At 41.7% G+C, this 14,614-nt stretch overlaps 1 long non-coding RNA gene across 1 annotated transcript in view; it reads right to left on the bottom strand.

Annotated features, from left to right (window-relative positions):
* The window catches only part of LOC127574539 (uncharacterized), a 104,073-nt gene extending 89,459 nt beyond the window's left edge, over nucleotides 1-14,614 (bottom strand). The window contains exon 1 of the long non-coding RNA XR_007956918.1: nucleotides 14,562-14,614. This is a non-coding gene — a long non-coding RNA (uncharacterized LOC127574539). The remainder of the gene's footprint in view (nucleotides 1-14,561) is intronic.

Here is a 14,614-nt window from a genome sequence, read left to right as displayed (position 1 = left end):
ATATCAAGAGAGAGGATGTGTTGGAGCTGTTAGAAAATGTTAGGACAGATAAGTCCCCGGGACCTGACGGAATATTCCCCAGGCTGCTTCGTGAGGCGAGGGAGGAGATTGTTGAACCATTGGCTAGGATCTTTGAGTACTCATTGTCCACGGGGATGGTACCGGAGGATTGGAGGGTGGCAAATGTTGTCCCCTTATTCAAAAAAGGTAATAGGGATAGTTCAGGGAATTACAGACCAGTGAGCCTTACATCTGTGGTGGGTAAGCTGCTAGAAAGGATTCTAAGAGATAGGATCTATGATCATTTAGAGAATCATGGACTGATTAGGGACAGTCAGCATGGATTTGTGAAGGGAAGATCTTGCCTCACAAGCCTGATAGGGTTCTCTGAGGAGGTGACCATGAAGATTGATGAGGGTAGTGCAGTGGATGTAGTCTACATGGATTTTAGTAAGACATTTGACGAGGTTCCACATGGTAGGCTTCTTCAGAAGGTCAGAGGCCAAGGGATCCAGGGAGGCTTGGCCGTGTGGATTCAGTATTGGCTTGCCTGTAGAAAGCAGAGGGTTGTGTTGGAGGGAGTGCATTCGGACTGGAGGGCTGTGACTAGTGGTGTCCCACAGGGATCGGTTCTGGGACCTCTACTTTTTGTGATATTTATTAATGACTTAGATGAAGGGGTGGAAGGGTGGGTTAGCAACTTTGCAGATGACACAAAGATCGGTGTTGTTGTGGATAGTGTGGAGGGCTATCGAAGCTTACAGAGGGATATTGATAGGATGCAGAGCTGGGCTGACAATCCGGAGAAGTGTGAGGTGGTACACTTTGGAAGGACAAACTCCAAGGCAGAATACAAGGTAAATGGCAGGATTCTGGGCAGTGTAGGGGAACAGAGGGATCTGGGGGTTCATATCCACAGATCACTGAAAGTTGCCACACAGGTGGATAGGCTAGTTAAGAAAGCTAATGGGATGTTAGCTTTCATAAGTTGTGGGATCGAGTTTGAGAGTCATGAAGTAATGATGCAGCTTTACAAAACTCTGGTTAGACCACACTTGGAGTACTGTGTCCAGTTCTGTTCGCCTCATTATAGGAAGGATGTGGAGGCATTGGAAAGGGTGCAGAGGAGATTTACCAGGATGCTGCCTGGATTAGAGAGTATGCATTATGAGGAGAGACTAAAGGAGCCAGGGCTTTACTCATTGGAGAGAAGGAGGATGAGGGGAGACATGATAGAGGTATACAAAATATTAAGAGGAATAGATAGAGTGGACAGCAAGCGCCTCTTTCCCAGGGCACCAATGCTCAATACAAGAGGGCATGGCTTTAAGGTAATGGGGGGGAAGTTCAAGGGAGACGTCAGAGGGAGGTTTTTCACCTAGAGAGTGGTTGGTGCATGGAATGCGCCGCCTGGGGTGGTGGTGGAGGCTGATACATTGGTCAAGTTCAAGAGATTGTTCGGTATCATATGGAGGAATTTAAGATAGAGGGATACGTGGGAGGAAGGGTTTAGATAGTCTGAGGAGTGGTTTGAAGGTTGGCACAACATGGTGGGCCGAAGGGTCTGTATTGTGCTGTATTGTTCTATGGTTCTATGGTAATGTATCCAACAAAATGTTTCCAAAATCTTCTTTAAACCTCCAGCAGCAAATGAACAATTCAATGTGATATATATTTAAGTAACATTTAAAATCCCATGCTTACTCACTATTAGGAGAAATAATTAGGTCAAGGGCTTTCTACTAAAATGCCATCCACAAAACTTGCTAACAGGCAATTTAATTGGCAATCAGCCAGATAATGATTCTCTTAACACATGTTTCAAGTGTGTCTTGCATGAAGCACAGGCTAAACCAGCAGTTGAGCTTAAACCCCCACTTTTACCATCTTGGGAGTTCTTTATGACTAGAAGTATCTGGAGAAAAATTGCTCTCAAAGGACATGTCTGTACATCGAATTAGGTCTTCATTGAGAGTTGTTCATCAGACTGCAATACATTTAGTTAAGAGCTGAAACATCCAATGCATAACAGGCATCTGCACAGGTTCTCAATACATCCCAATATATTTGTCAAACAAACCAATGCCTGCATTGACCACATCTGTACATCAAGATCCACTTAGAGCATTGCAATTTTCCACAATTTATATTATTCTGTTGCATCACTTAACCCAAATTTTATTTCCATTAACAGGGTGTGATCCAATCACACCAATGTATTTTGCTCTGTGTTTTCCCTTAGGGTGTGCTAAGTGGTCTAAATGGGAGGAGAAAGTGGAGTGGATGGCAGTCTCCTGGGATGGAGGTCCATTAGCAGCTTATTCTGGGCCGGTAGATTATTGTGCAACTGCAGGTGCCACGGGTATTGAGGCAGTGGCTGCTTGTGTGATACAACTTGAATGGAGCAGATGGTTATCATGATGTAATATTGTCCTGAGAGACATCACTGTCATCTGTAACTACAGAAACATCTGAATTTTGAATTAAATTTTGTTGGATACATTTAAAGAAAATTGAGAAGGCACAATGGGAAGTGGGGTACTTGAGTTTATTAATGATAAATAACGGCAACAACAAAAATCCATTGATGAGATAGGAACAGAGAGAGATATGAGATAATAAAAGTTAAATCAACAGAATTCCTAATAGTAGGAGGTGGAGAAAGAAATATGCAAACAAATTAGGAAAATTAGTAAAACCATAGCAAATAAAGTTAATGGGACTTTTGCCTGTCTCAAATTTACTTGGCCAGAGGATAGTGTTCAAGCTCTTTGGCTGGAGCAATGATGTCAGAGTGGTGGAAGTTCACTAATCTGAGGAGGAGAAAGTGACCATAGGCAAGTCACCCAACCTCAGTGGTAGGCAAGTAATTGGAAAACATTCTGACCCCCAGTATGGAGCAGATCTTCCAACAATAATCCAGCTGCTTGACCTTGCCAGCAGCTCACCATTGAGAACACAGTGTTTCTTCCTGAGTGCCCCCACAAGAGGACAGCCTCCAGCACATTGGTCCAATCACCTGCCGGCGCTTACCTAAGTAACAGTTTCAGGCTTTTCTTATTGTCCTAGGCTGTTGCCCTATCCTTTACTATTCCTCCCTTCAGCCCAGCAGGGAGCTCAGCATTCCATCTGCATCTTCTAGGCCTTGTGCTTGGTGGCATAAGCTCTGCTACCGGTGACCCAGTTAATGCCAAATTTGAGTTGATACACCTGGACTGCTGAACCATGGAAGAACTCTCAGGAGAATTTCTGGGTGTGACAATGAATCAGTCAAACCACATATATCACCCAGCACACTCTTGAATGGTACTGTACCCATTCTGAAGCTTGGTGCCCAGAAGGTTACACAGTACTCTCCAGTTCCAGCAGCACCTTCCTGCTTTTATATTTTATGCCTCTGCCAACAGAGCCAAGCATCCCAAATGCATTTTTTACCACAAGATCTGTGTCCCACCATCTTCAGGGATCTCTGGACATGCACTTCAACATCTACACATTTCTCAATATGCCACCTTTTTTTGAGTATTCCTTCACTCAGTTTGTCCTGCACAAGTACATTCCCTGAGTTCAATTCTCTGGATTTAAATTCATTTGCCATTTTTTTGCTCACTTGATCAGTCCATTACTGTCTTGCTGATACTACAGCTTTCTTCCTCATTGACATCATAGTCAAGATCTTCATTGAGGATGTAGAACAGAGAAACAGAGTGATGGCTGAGAAGAGGTAGGTAAAATTGCCGCTAGTGGTAGGGTTGGATACATGTGAAACTTTGGTGAGGCATTTAGCACCAGAAACCACCACTGATGTATCGTATGAGGAAATAGCCCAGACCTGGAAGGACATTGCATCGTGATGGCATGCAATTTTTAAGAGATGCAAGATTGGTGCACATAACCAGGGATCAAAGAAAACACTGGCAAAAACGTGGCCAGGTAGAAGAAACTGGTAAAAAGGTGGAGCTTCAAACCTATTAGATTGAAGATTACAAGGTGGATTAGCGTACAAACTGGTTGACAAGGGAATTTGAGCAAAACTATTCAATAAAGTGGACCTAACATTTGATCACTTGAGTTTATAACTGGCTGAACTTATAACTGTGTACATATATAGGGAAAGTTTGTTGGATAATTTCAATTGTGTAAATTGTTTAACTGATTGTATGAGTTTACTTCCTTTGAAAGGGGAAACAGAGTGGTGTATATACATATATGGGGTACCTTTCAGAATTGAGTGAACTATGACGCTGGTCAGTTGAGGGTTAGTGTCTTCAAAAAATGTTCTGTTTTTGCTCTCCTTCAGTGATTGTTTTTACTTGCAGCAATGTAAAAGAAACTCCCTGATGTTAGAGGTGCACTGGAGATTTACAAGGATATGGTTAGATTTGGAATATTTTAGGTATGAGGCTAGGGTGGGATTAATTTCTGTGGAATAAAAGAGGCAGAGTGGATTGGGAGATGGTCATTCTCAAGCTCTTGTGTGGCACAATGGAAACTTGCAATTAACCACCACATTTCAGTTGTTGTAAAGACCTTGCTGCAGGTAGACAGAGATTGCCCACCTCGCTCCATCCTCCTTTTTGTGTAGCAGGTATCAGGAATGGTCCACTGGTTACAGAGCTCAGGCTTATTGCGACTGAAGTGTGACGCAGAAGAAGGCAAGAACTTTGTCACCAGTTTAGAATTGTGTAATTATACATTCTACTTAGTTTATTAACACTTAGTGATATGTGTAACCAACATTGTTGATAACCACTGGTGTGGTAATTGTTAATGTGTTAAACAGCTAAACCATAGCTTGTTTGCTATAGTGATTTGTCATATGACAGGAAGGGTGTGTCATGTGACTGGAAGTTGTTTGAGGGGAGGACTTCACCTTTGGACTGGGATAGTGAGTGGTACCAAGAGCCATAAATGGAGAAGACATTCTTACATCTGCATTGCCAGGAGTCCAGAACAGCAGAAGGAATGTGAGGATGAGGATTTGCTTGAGGACTTCCTGTTTCTTAGATCACTTTATTCGACTTCCCTTTTGAAATGTAGACATGGGTGGTATTAAGGACTATTGATAACTCTTGTATCTGCTGTTGCCAGGGATCTTCACCAGCAAAAGGGCTGTGAGATGTTTACTTTAATGGGGCAAACTGTTTTCTCCTTGGTACTAATTGCTTAATACAACAATTTTCTCAAACATATTGATTGGATCAGAATTGTAGTGTAATAAACCAGTGTCTTGCACAGGGACCTTCAGGCAGAGTGGCCCAGGTATGGGTCTGCCATGGGAAAAGATGACAAGTGGCAGTGTCCAACTCCCCTGAAAAATATTAGCTTGCAGATATTTTGTTTTTATGATACATACAAATAGGTCAGTTGTTCCTAGGAGACCATGCCCTTGGGCCTATTGCTCCTGCTCGTGGATACACTGGATGCCCAGAGAACCACTACCAAAGCACTCATCTTTAACCAAAACTGGAATGAAAAGGAATTAAGGTTAATGCTGATATTTAGATAAGAAAAGAAGGAAGGGGGCTTGAGTGGAGTATATGTGCTTGCATGGACTGCTCGGGCTATATGACCCTTTTCTATGATGTGCATTTGATGTGATTCCGTGCAGTCTGTGCTGACTTCTGCTGTTCCCTGCAATGGAACACTTCTAAAGCTTGACAAAAGACCTGTGTGGGACCAGACAGCTGCAGATGCTTTCTGACTATCAATGGTAAAAGCAGATCAGACAGACTGATTTTGACTGGAGTCCATATTTGGGGCATTCAAGATAAAAGTTGTGCTTTCGCCAGTGTTCCTGTGGAGACTGGAGTGAATACAGTCATCACAGCGGCCTGCCGCTTAGTCAGGCAATACACAAGTACAATTTATGGACTCCGAGCAGACCCACAAATGCCACAGCTTACTTGGCACACACTGGGAATCTGTGTAATGTTGACAATGTGCTATGAAAATATTTGCAAGCAGGGATTGTGAAGAAGCAAGCCGACACTTGAAGGGTTTTTTGAGCTGGAAGTGCTGACCCCCTCGGCTGCACCTCTTCAAGTTCTGCCTATCATTGATTTCCTTCCATTGTTATTGTCTTTTCCTACAATTTGCTAACTGATGCCTGGGAAGGACTGCGCCATTGTATGATTAGGGGATGCTAGATAGTTTAAGATGCTTGCCTGAGGCTGGTTACTGGATTCTGACATTGTCTCCTCTTGAGCATCTGGAAGACGGGAGGAAGTTCACCTTTAGTGAACAGCATGCTCGGCGTTTGTTGCTTGTAACATTTTATGGGTCAGAGAGCAAGTACTATGTATTGCCAGAAAAGCAGTGCACTAGGCAAACATGGGATGACAGGAGATGAGCAATTAAGTATCATTAAAATGCCTTGTCATATAAGACTGTTAAATAACAAAGTGTGAGCACATTTACTTTAGCAACAAACAAGCTGCTGGAGGAATTCACTAGGTCAGGCAGTACCTGTGAGACAAAGTGATAGTCGACATTCTGGGTTGAGGCCCTGCATCAGGACATTTACTTTGGCAACATTGTGTAGTCCATATACGGTAATCTCACCACCAGCAATTTTAAATGAAAGATGCTTCAATTTTTTTGGAAGTCTTGGTAGGTTGCCTTTTCACATTTGCCTGTTACTTCCGCTATCTTATCAGGTTGGAGAAGTTTCCCCTTTAAGCATAACCAACAGCCACTTGGGACTTTCAAAGAACAAGAGGATCAAAATATTCTACAGGCATAGCAAGGAACAGAGTTGGCTCCATTGAATCAGGACCACACATGCACCCTCAGATAAATCCAAAACAATGTGAAGTATAGAAACTTCAATTAAATAAATGACCACCAATAGCATCTAGGTAAAAAATATCTTGGGGTATTAAGATACGTAAATGGATCTAAAGAAAGATTAGGAAGAACAACCTCAATAAAAAATGGGATTTAAAGAGAAAAAGAAAGAACAGTAGCAAGATTATTGCAGTGACTGTATCGACTTCCTCTGCAAAATGTCACGGGCATTTGCCCTAATATATTATTAAAAATTCTGCATGTGCACTCTGTGTCCACAGACATTAGTTCCTGTAATCCATCTTATGTCAACATTTGTCATGGAAACTTTAAGCGTTTATAATGGGCTTCAGTACGTCAACATGTTTTCATGGGAAAACCATATGTAAACATTTGACCCTAATAGTTTATTGATGAAATAATCTAATTACCACAAATGATTTAAAATAAAATAGTCTACATTTTTTCCAGGGGACCTTACTCCTTTTAAATTTTGAATTGTGGTTCTAAACAAGACCTCTAAATTCCATATTTCAGAACAATTTGATGTTAGCTTTTATTGAATTGTCACATATTTCCATTGTTAGGTCTTGAAGACTTCATCCCTTTCGAGCTGTATTTTGTACTTAGTACTTTTGTCCACATTGATGGCCTACAGTTTGAGTATGTGCAGCCTCTATAATTTCCCAGGAAATCTCAATGGCATTTGCCCAGATAAGTGACATAAATTAATTAGAGAAAAGCCAGATGATATATTTTCAGAGCCTCATCTTCATTCATTCTAAATAATTGTTTTTGATATCTGTGTATATGGGTGAAGGGCAAGCATGGTATAATTTTCATGAAACATGCTATTTGATGTTCAAATTATAAATAGACACTTCAGAAAGTATGGTAAGGTGAGAAGGTCTCTCCTTAGTATGCAATTTTCTTTTTCAAAATAGTAAGCAATTCTGCTCCTTGAACCTGTTTCCCTATTCAATTAAATCATAACCGATCTTGGTCTGTCATTGTTCCATAACTTCTAATGCAGTGGTTTCCAAACATTTTCAGCTAAATGGTCTTTTGAGTTCTGGTTGCACTTCCCTAACCAGGACAGAAATAGACACATGCAAAAAAGTATGCTTTACAACCTACTCATTTCTGAAATCTTCGTAAAACAACTTTCCATTACCTGCAACAAAGTTTCATGTTCTGACCCGCAGTATAAATACCTCTGCTAATGTGAGGGGGTTTACCTTTTTCTTGGCCCTAGGTCTGTCAGATTATGGGAACTTCTTGAAATCAAACTTCCGAGGTTGTTCTCCATTTTGTCCAAGAAACAACCTTTCACTGTTACTGTTTCCTAATTCTGTCCCTGGTTATTGTTTCTGGAAGTTTCCTCACCACTAAGGTTAAACTGACTGCTCTAATGACTAGGTTTACCCCTACATTCTTTTTTGTTGAATAAGAGCATAACAATTGCGAATTTCCAGTCATCAGACACAGTCTCTGAATCTATAGATATTAAAAGGATTATGCCCAGGGCCTCAGCAGTTTACTCTCCAACTTCACCCAACCGCCTTGATTGTATTCCATCTGGACATGGTGTTTAAGCGCAGCAAGCCATTCTGGTATCTTTTTATTATTTTTTTAGCCCATCCAGAATTTCAGTTACATATTCCTTTGCTGTGACTCCAGCAGCATCATCTTCCTTGGTGAAAGTTGATGTGAAATATTCATTCCATATCTCAGCCATGCCTTCTGCCTCTGGGTGTAAATTCCTCTTTAGTGTCTGGTGAGCTCCACTTCTCCGACAACCCTTTTCCTGTTCACATGGTGATTGAGTATTTTTGGATTCCCTTTTGCATTTGTCACCAGTCTTTTCTCGGGTTTTCTTTTTTTCACTTATTTCCTTTTTCACTTCCCCTTTGAATTTCAGTTATCAACCCAGCACTTGTTTGTATCAACAACTTGGTATCTGTCAATTGTTATTTTCTCTGCTCTACTTGCTTGGTCACCCATGGAGCTCTGGACTTTTCTTTACCATTCTACCTAAGGGGAATGTACCTAGACTGCAGCCGAAACATCTCGAAAGGCTTTCCATTCTTCATTTAGCTTTCCCTGTCAAGCTTTGATTCCATTGTACTTACGTCAGGTTAAAATTGACCTTTTTCCCGGTTGACTACATTTTCCATTGGAGAGGTCTATATCCTTTTCCACAACTATGCTAAGCTATGCTATTTCAGTCACTGTATCCTAGATGCTCTCACCACCCCCCGCTCCCGCCCCCCCTGCAATCACTTATCCCATCTCCACCTTCCATTTGACAAGATGTAATGAGTGGTGTGCCACAGAGATCAGTGCTACAACCTCAACTTTTTAAAATTTATATAAATGGTTTGGAAAGCATTGAACGTATGGATGCTAAACTTGCTGATGACAAAGATAGGAAGGAAAGCAAGCTGGAAAGAGGACGTAAGGAGACCACAAAGGGATACGGATTGGTTAAATAAATGGGCTAATGATCTGGCAAATGGAGCACAATAAGGGGAAAATGTGAAATTCTCCATTTTGGAGAAAAAAAGTAATAGTATTATCTAAACGATGATGGACTGCAGAGCTGAGATACAGAGGGATCTAGGTGTCCTGATGCATGATTCACAGAATGCTAGTATGCAGGTGTAGCAAGTAATTAAGAAAATTAACAACATTGTTTATTGCCAAGGAATTGAATACAAATTTAGGAATGTTATGCTTTAGTTCTATAGGGCGTTGGTGAGACATCATCTTTGTGCAGAATCGGTTTCCTTATTCAAGCAAGGATCCAAATATGTTGGAAGCAATTCAGAAAAGGTGTGCCAGACTGATAGCTGGAATGGGTGGGTTGTTTTGAGGAATAGTTTGCATCTGCTGGAATTTAGAAGAGGGTTAATTGAAATGTACAAGATTATGCGGGTTCTTGATGGGGTGGTTGTAGAGACAATGTTTCCTCGTGTGGTAATATCTTGAAATGGGAGTCACTGTTTAAAAATAAGGGCTCATCCATCTGGGACAAATGAGGCAAAATGTTTTCTCTCAGAGGGTTGAGTCTTTGTAACCTTTTTCCTCAAAGGCATAGAAGCAGAGTTCTTGAATATTTTTAAGGCAGAGTTAGAAAGCATATTGGAAAAATAAGGTGTTTAAAGATTACCATGGGTAAACTGGAATGTGATGCCGAGCTTACAATCAGATCAGCCTTAGTTTTATTAAATGGCTCCTGGGGTCAAGTGGCCCACTCAGTCCACGAGGGCTCAGGTTAGTCTTCCATCCTCTGATATTGTGAAGATGATGTATGGCACATCTGTTTGAGTTGTTAATGTGCTTCTATCTTTGTTCTTCACAAGGACAGCCTCTGGATCCAGCTGTGTAGAGATTAGATAGAATATGCCTCTTGTGTTTCCTCATGAGTTGTGAATCATCATGAAAACCCTCTAACCTAGTCCACAAGTGTTAACTATTGCCATGATGAAGTGGATGTTTCCAGGAATTGGTCACAAAACAAATGTAGTATGGTTGAGATATCCTAATGTTATAAACCAGTCTCGTCAGATCTCTGCTTCCATCCTAAATTTATAGAGTCTTACAGCATGGAAACAGGCCCTTTGGCCCAACTCGTCCTACCTGCCTGTGTTTGGCCCATAGACCTCTAAACCTCTCCTATCCATGTACTTATCTAGATGGCTTTTAAATATTGGTAATGTACCCACTTCAAGCACTATTTCGAGCAGCTCATACCAAATACTCACCACCTTTTGTGTGAAGAAGCTGTTCCTGATGTCCCTCTCAAATCTCTCACCTCTGATCTTAAACCTATGCCCTCTTGTTTTAGTCTTTTTTCCAGGGAAAAGGTGCTATGTGCTTTCACCCTATCTATGCCCTCCATGATCTTTTATACCTCCTACATTCCAGGGAATAAAGTCCTAGTCTACTCAACCTCTCCTTGTAACTCAGGCCCCCAAATCCAGGCAATATCCTGGTAAATCTTTTCTGCACTCATTCTAGTTTAGTAACATCTTTCCTATAACAGGGTGACCAAAACTGTACACAATTCTTCAAGTGAGACCTCACCAACGTATTATATAACTGCAACATAACCTCCCAACTTCAATACTCAATATCCTAACCAATGAAGGCCAGCGTGACAAATGCCTTCTTCACCACTCTGTCTACCTGAGATGCTGCTTTCAGAGAACTATGCACTTGCACTCCTAGGTCCCCCTGTTCCATAGCACTCTCCAGGGCCCTACCATTCACTGTATAAGTCCTACCTTGGTTTGATCTCCTAAAATGCAATACCTCACATTTATCTGGATTGAAAGCTATTTGCCAATCCTCAGCCCACATACCTAGCTAATCAAGATCCCCCTGTAATTTTTCATAACATTCTACACTATCTGCTGTACACCACCACCTATTTTGTATCATCTGCAAACTTACTAACCGTGCCTTGTACATTCACATCCAAATCGTTTACGTAAATTACAAACAAAGGTCCCAGCACCGACCCCTATGGCACACTACTAGACACAGGCCTCCAGTCCGAGAAGCAACCCTTGACCATCACCCTCTGCTTTCTGGCACTGAGCTGATTGGATTCATAATTGGTTATTTACCCCTGGATCCCATGTGATCTAACCTTCTAGACTAGCCTACCATGAGGGACCTTGTCAAAGACCATATAGACAACATCCACTGCCCTACCCTCATCCACTCTGTTGGTTACTTCTTTGGAGAACTTCAAGAGATTTGTCAGACACAACTTCCCATGCACAAAGCTATGCTGACTGTCCCTAATCAGACCCTGTCTCTCCAAATGTTGCTAGATCCTGTCCCTCAGAATCCCCTCCAGCAACTTACCCACCACCGATGTCAGACGCACTGGCCTGTAGTTTCCTGGCTTGTCTTTGCTACCCTTTTTAAACAATGGTACCCCATTAGCCACTCTCCAGTCCTCCAGAACCTCACCTGTGGTCAGAGATGAGGCAAAAATTTCAACGTGGGCCTCCGCAATTTCTTCTCTAGCTTCACATAAGGTCTGAGAATGCACCAGGTCAGGCCCTGGGGATTTATCCACCTTAATGCGCTTTGAGGTCTCAAATACCTGCTCCCTGGAAATTCATATGTGGTCCAAGACATCACCACTCATTTCCCTAGCCTCCATCATTTTCTATAGTTCCATTGCCTCCATAGTTTTATAACTTTCAGACCCCAATGATTCTTCCAGGTTGCTCTACCTGACCCTACCTCACCCTACCTCACTTCGACCAGAGTTACCCACCAGAATCCACATCTCCATATCCAATAGGCTATTTTACCAAATCATAGGTTCTTCTTCCCTAGCAAGTGTGTCAGATCAAAATAGTGTTACCAGAGCCTTGAACCATCTTTAGTGGAAGTAAGCTCTACGCCATACCCTCCCCTCTTTCTGCACCACCCCCCACCCAACCAACATTAGCACTGCAATAACATCACTCTGGAATTTCTTGGGAGATCAGATGAGGCTGAAACAGAACTGTTACCTTCCCACTTGAGAAGAATGTGTTGGAAATACCAGTATTTTGACTAGATCCTTGGATGGAGACCCAGACAAAGGCATTTCTTTTCTCTTGACTTTCTGCCTGAGAAATAAGCAGCCCCTGGAGGCTGACAAGAATATCCCTCCCTTAATTTGCTGTTAAAATACAGGCAGGCATGGTGGTGTAGCGGTTAGCGTAATGCTATTACAGAACCAGCGACCCAGGTTCAATTACGACCACTGCTTGTAAGGAGTTTGTACCTTCTTCCCGTGTCTGTGTGGGTTTCCTCCAGGTGCTCTGGTTTCCTCCCACATTCCAAAGATGTACAGGTTAGGAAATTGTGGGCATGCTATGTTGGCGCTGGAAGCGTGGCGACACTTGCGGGCTGTCCCCAGAAAACTCTACGCCGAAGATGCATTTCACTGTGTGTTTCAATGTCACTAATAAAGATATCTTATCTTCAAATATGCAATGATATTAATCTCTTTTGTTATGTACCAGATGTTACTCCAGATTGAATATCCCGCAGAATTATTAACCAATAGCAACAAACAATCTGCTGGAGGAACTCTTCAAACTGAAACACGACAATGTCTTTACCCCCCACAGATGCTGCTCGATCTGCTGCCGTCCTCCAGCAGATTGTTTGTTCAGATTCCAGAATCTGCAGTCTCATGTGCTGTCAGAATATTTGCTTAAAGGGGTTTAAAAATCCTTTTGCTACATGAGCTAATCTTTCAAAATGTTATTTTGAAATGAGCAAATATTGAATTTTGCTTTCAGTATCAGAGAATGTCAAAGTATTTACTTAAAGAAAGCTATAGCTTTACACAAATTCTCACCTCTGTGGGCACAAATGTTTTTCTTCTCTATATTTACAACCAAATTGAAAGTCAACACTATGAATTTAATATGGAGTAACTGTTTTTCTTGAGCAACCATAAATTATTTTAGTTTCTTCACAAAGGAAAGAAATCTGTAAAGTGAAGAGTAATGTACATCTGTTGAATGTATTAAAATACTAAACCTGGGTCACATGCAACCTAGAATGAGAAATGTCTTATCCTTAGCTTTCTTCCCTCAGTTGAAGAATTATACAGACTGTTCCATTGGCTGGGATCACTGACACCTGCACAATAGACCATTCCTCTGGACTTTCTCTGCTGTATGAAACTGAATATTTCAGAAACACGTACCATGTTCAAAGGAACTGGTGTAATGAAACATTACCTATAGACAAATATTTGTCTTTGGTAGTCAACACAGATTCCAACAATATAACTCTCCAATTCAATAAATTGGTGTTCTGTTACATTGTATACTGATTTAAACTACTTAATGTGTCAATGTTTGGACAATATCATTGAAGGAATATTACAACAATTGACATTATATTCTCAGTGTGAATTTAAACATCAATTGCATAGAAAGTAGTAAGGAGGCCTGAGGTTTACAGCATACTCAAAGTGCACTTGTGCTAAGAATGCATGAAGACAGGGCCAGTTGTGGACCAGACTCAATACACCACAAATTCTATCTAAATGAATCACCTCTGTAATGTAACCAGCACTGTGAGGCAAGGTGCCTTAAACAACTTGTTTTAAAATTCCTATCCTCTCTTTTTTCCTAACCTTGACTCCAATGCTTCTGCAATACACCAGGTAGCCAGCAAAATGATGCTGAGTGCTGATGCCCCATATTGCAGCTGGTGCTCTCAGTGAGACCAATCTAGAGGTGTCCCAAATGATGCTGCTTACTCACTTGGGCAAAGTCAGCTCCCTTAGAAGGCACACCAAACTCTGTGGCACTATGCTCACTTTGCAGTATTGACCTCCGTGTCGCTGAAATACTGCTCCTTCAGTCACCCTGATATTTTTTTCTTTTCATTACTTTTATTTGGTCAATTTTAATTGAGAATGGCCCCCAAGCATGCTGGGCAGATATGACTGCCTGTTGAGAGATATTCTGGTCTTTACCTCCCTCTTCCAGCAGCTTGTCCTGCCCGGTGTGTCCTCCATTCATTCTCCCAGTCATGCTGCTCTCCAGGGTAATGTCCTCCAATGCACCTATTTCTAGCAACGACTGTTTTAGGCAGCAGGCTTAAAATAATCAAAGAGTCCCTTGCCATATTTCACACGATTCCCTGAGGACTTTAGCAACTTTAGGAGATCTCTAGAAAGCATCATACTCTTGGAAAATTACAGCAACTGGTAGTAAAGGTCAATCAGCAAATACCTGGTAGCAGGAGCATGGAGAGCTGGCCCTTCCTGCCATTTGTAGCACCTTCG

This window comes from Pristis pectinata, chromosome 9, assembly GCF_009764475.1.
Source record: "Pristis pectinata isolate sPriPec2 chromosome 9, sPriPec2.1.pri, whole genome shotgun sequence".
In the NCBI taxonomy this organism is placed as follows: domain Eukaryota; kingdom Metazoa; phylum Chordata; class Chondrichthyes; order Rhinopristiformes; family Pristidae; genus Pristis; species Pristis pectinata.
Note: the sequence above shows the minus strand (reverse complement) of the source record. Positions and strands in the feature narration are given on the sequence as shown.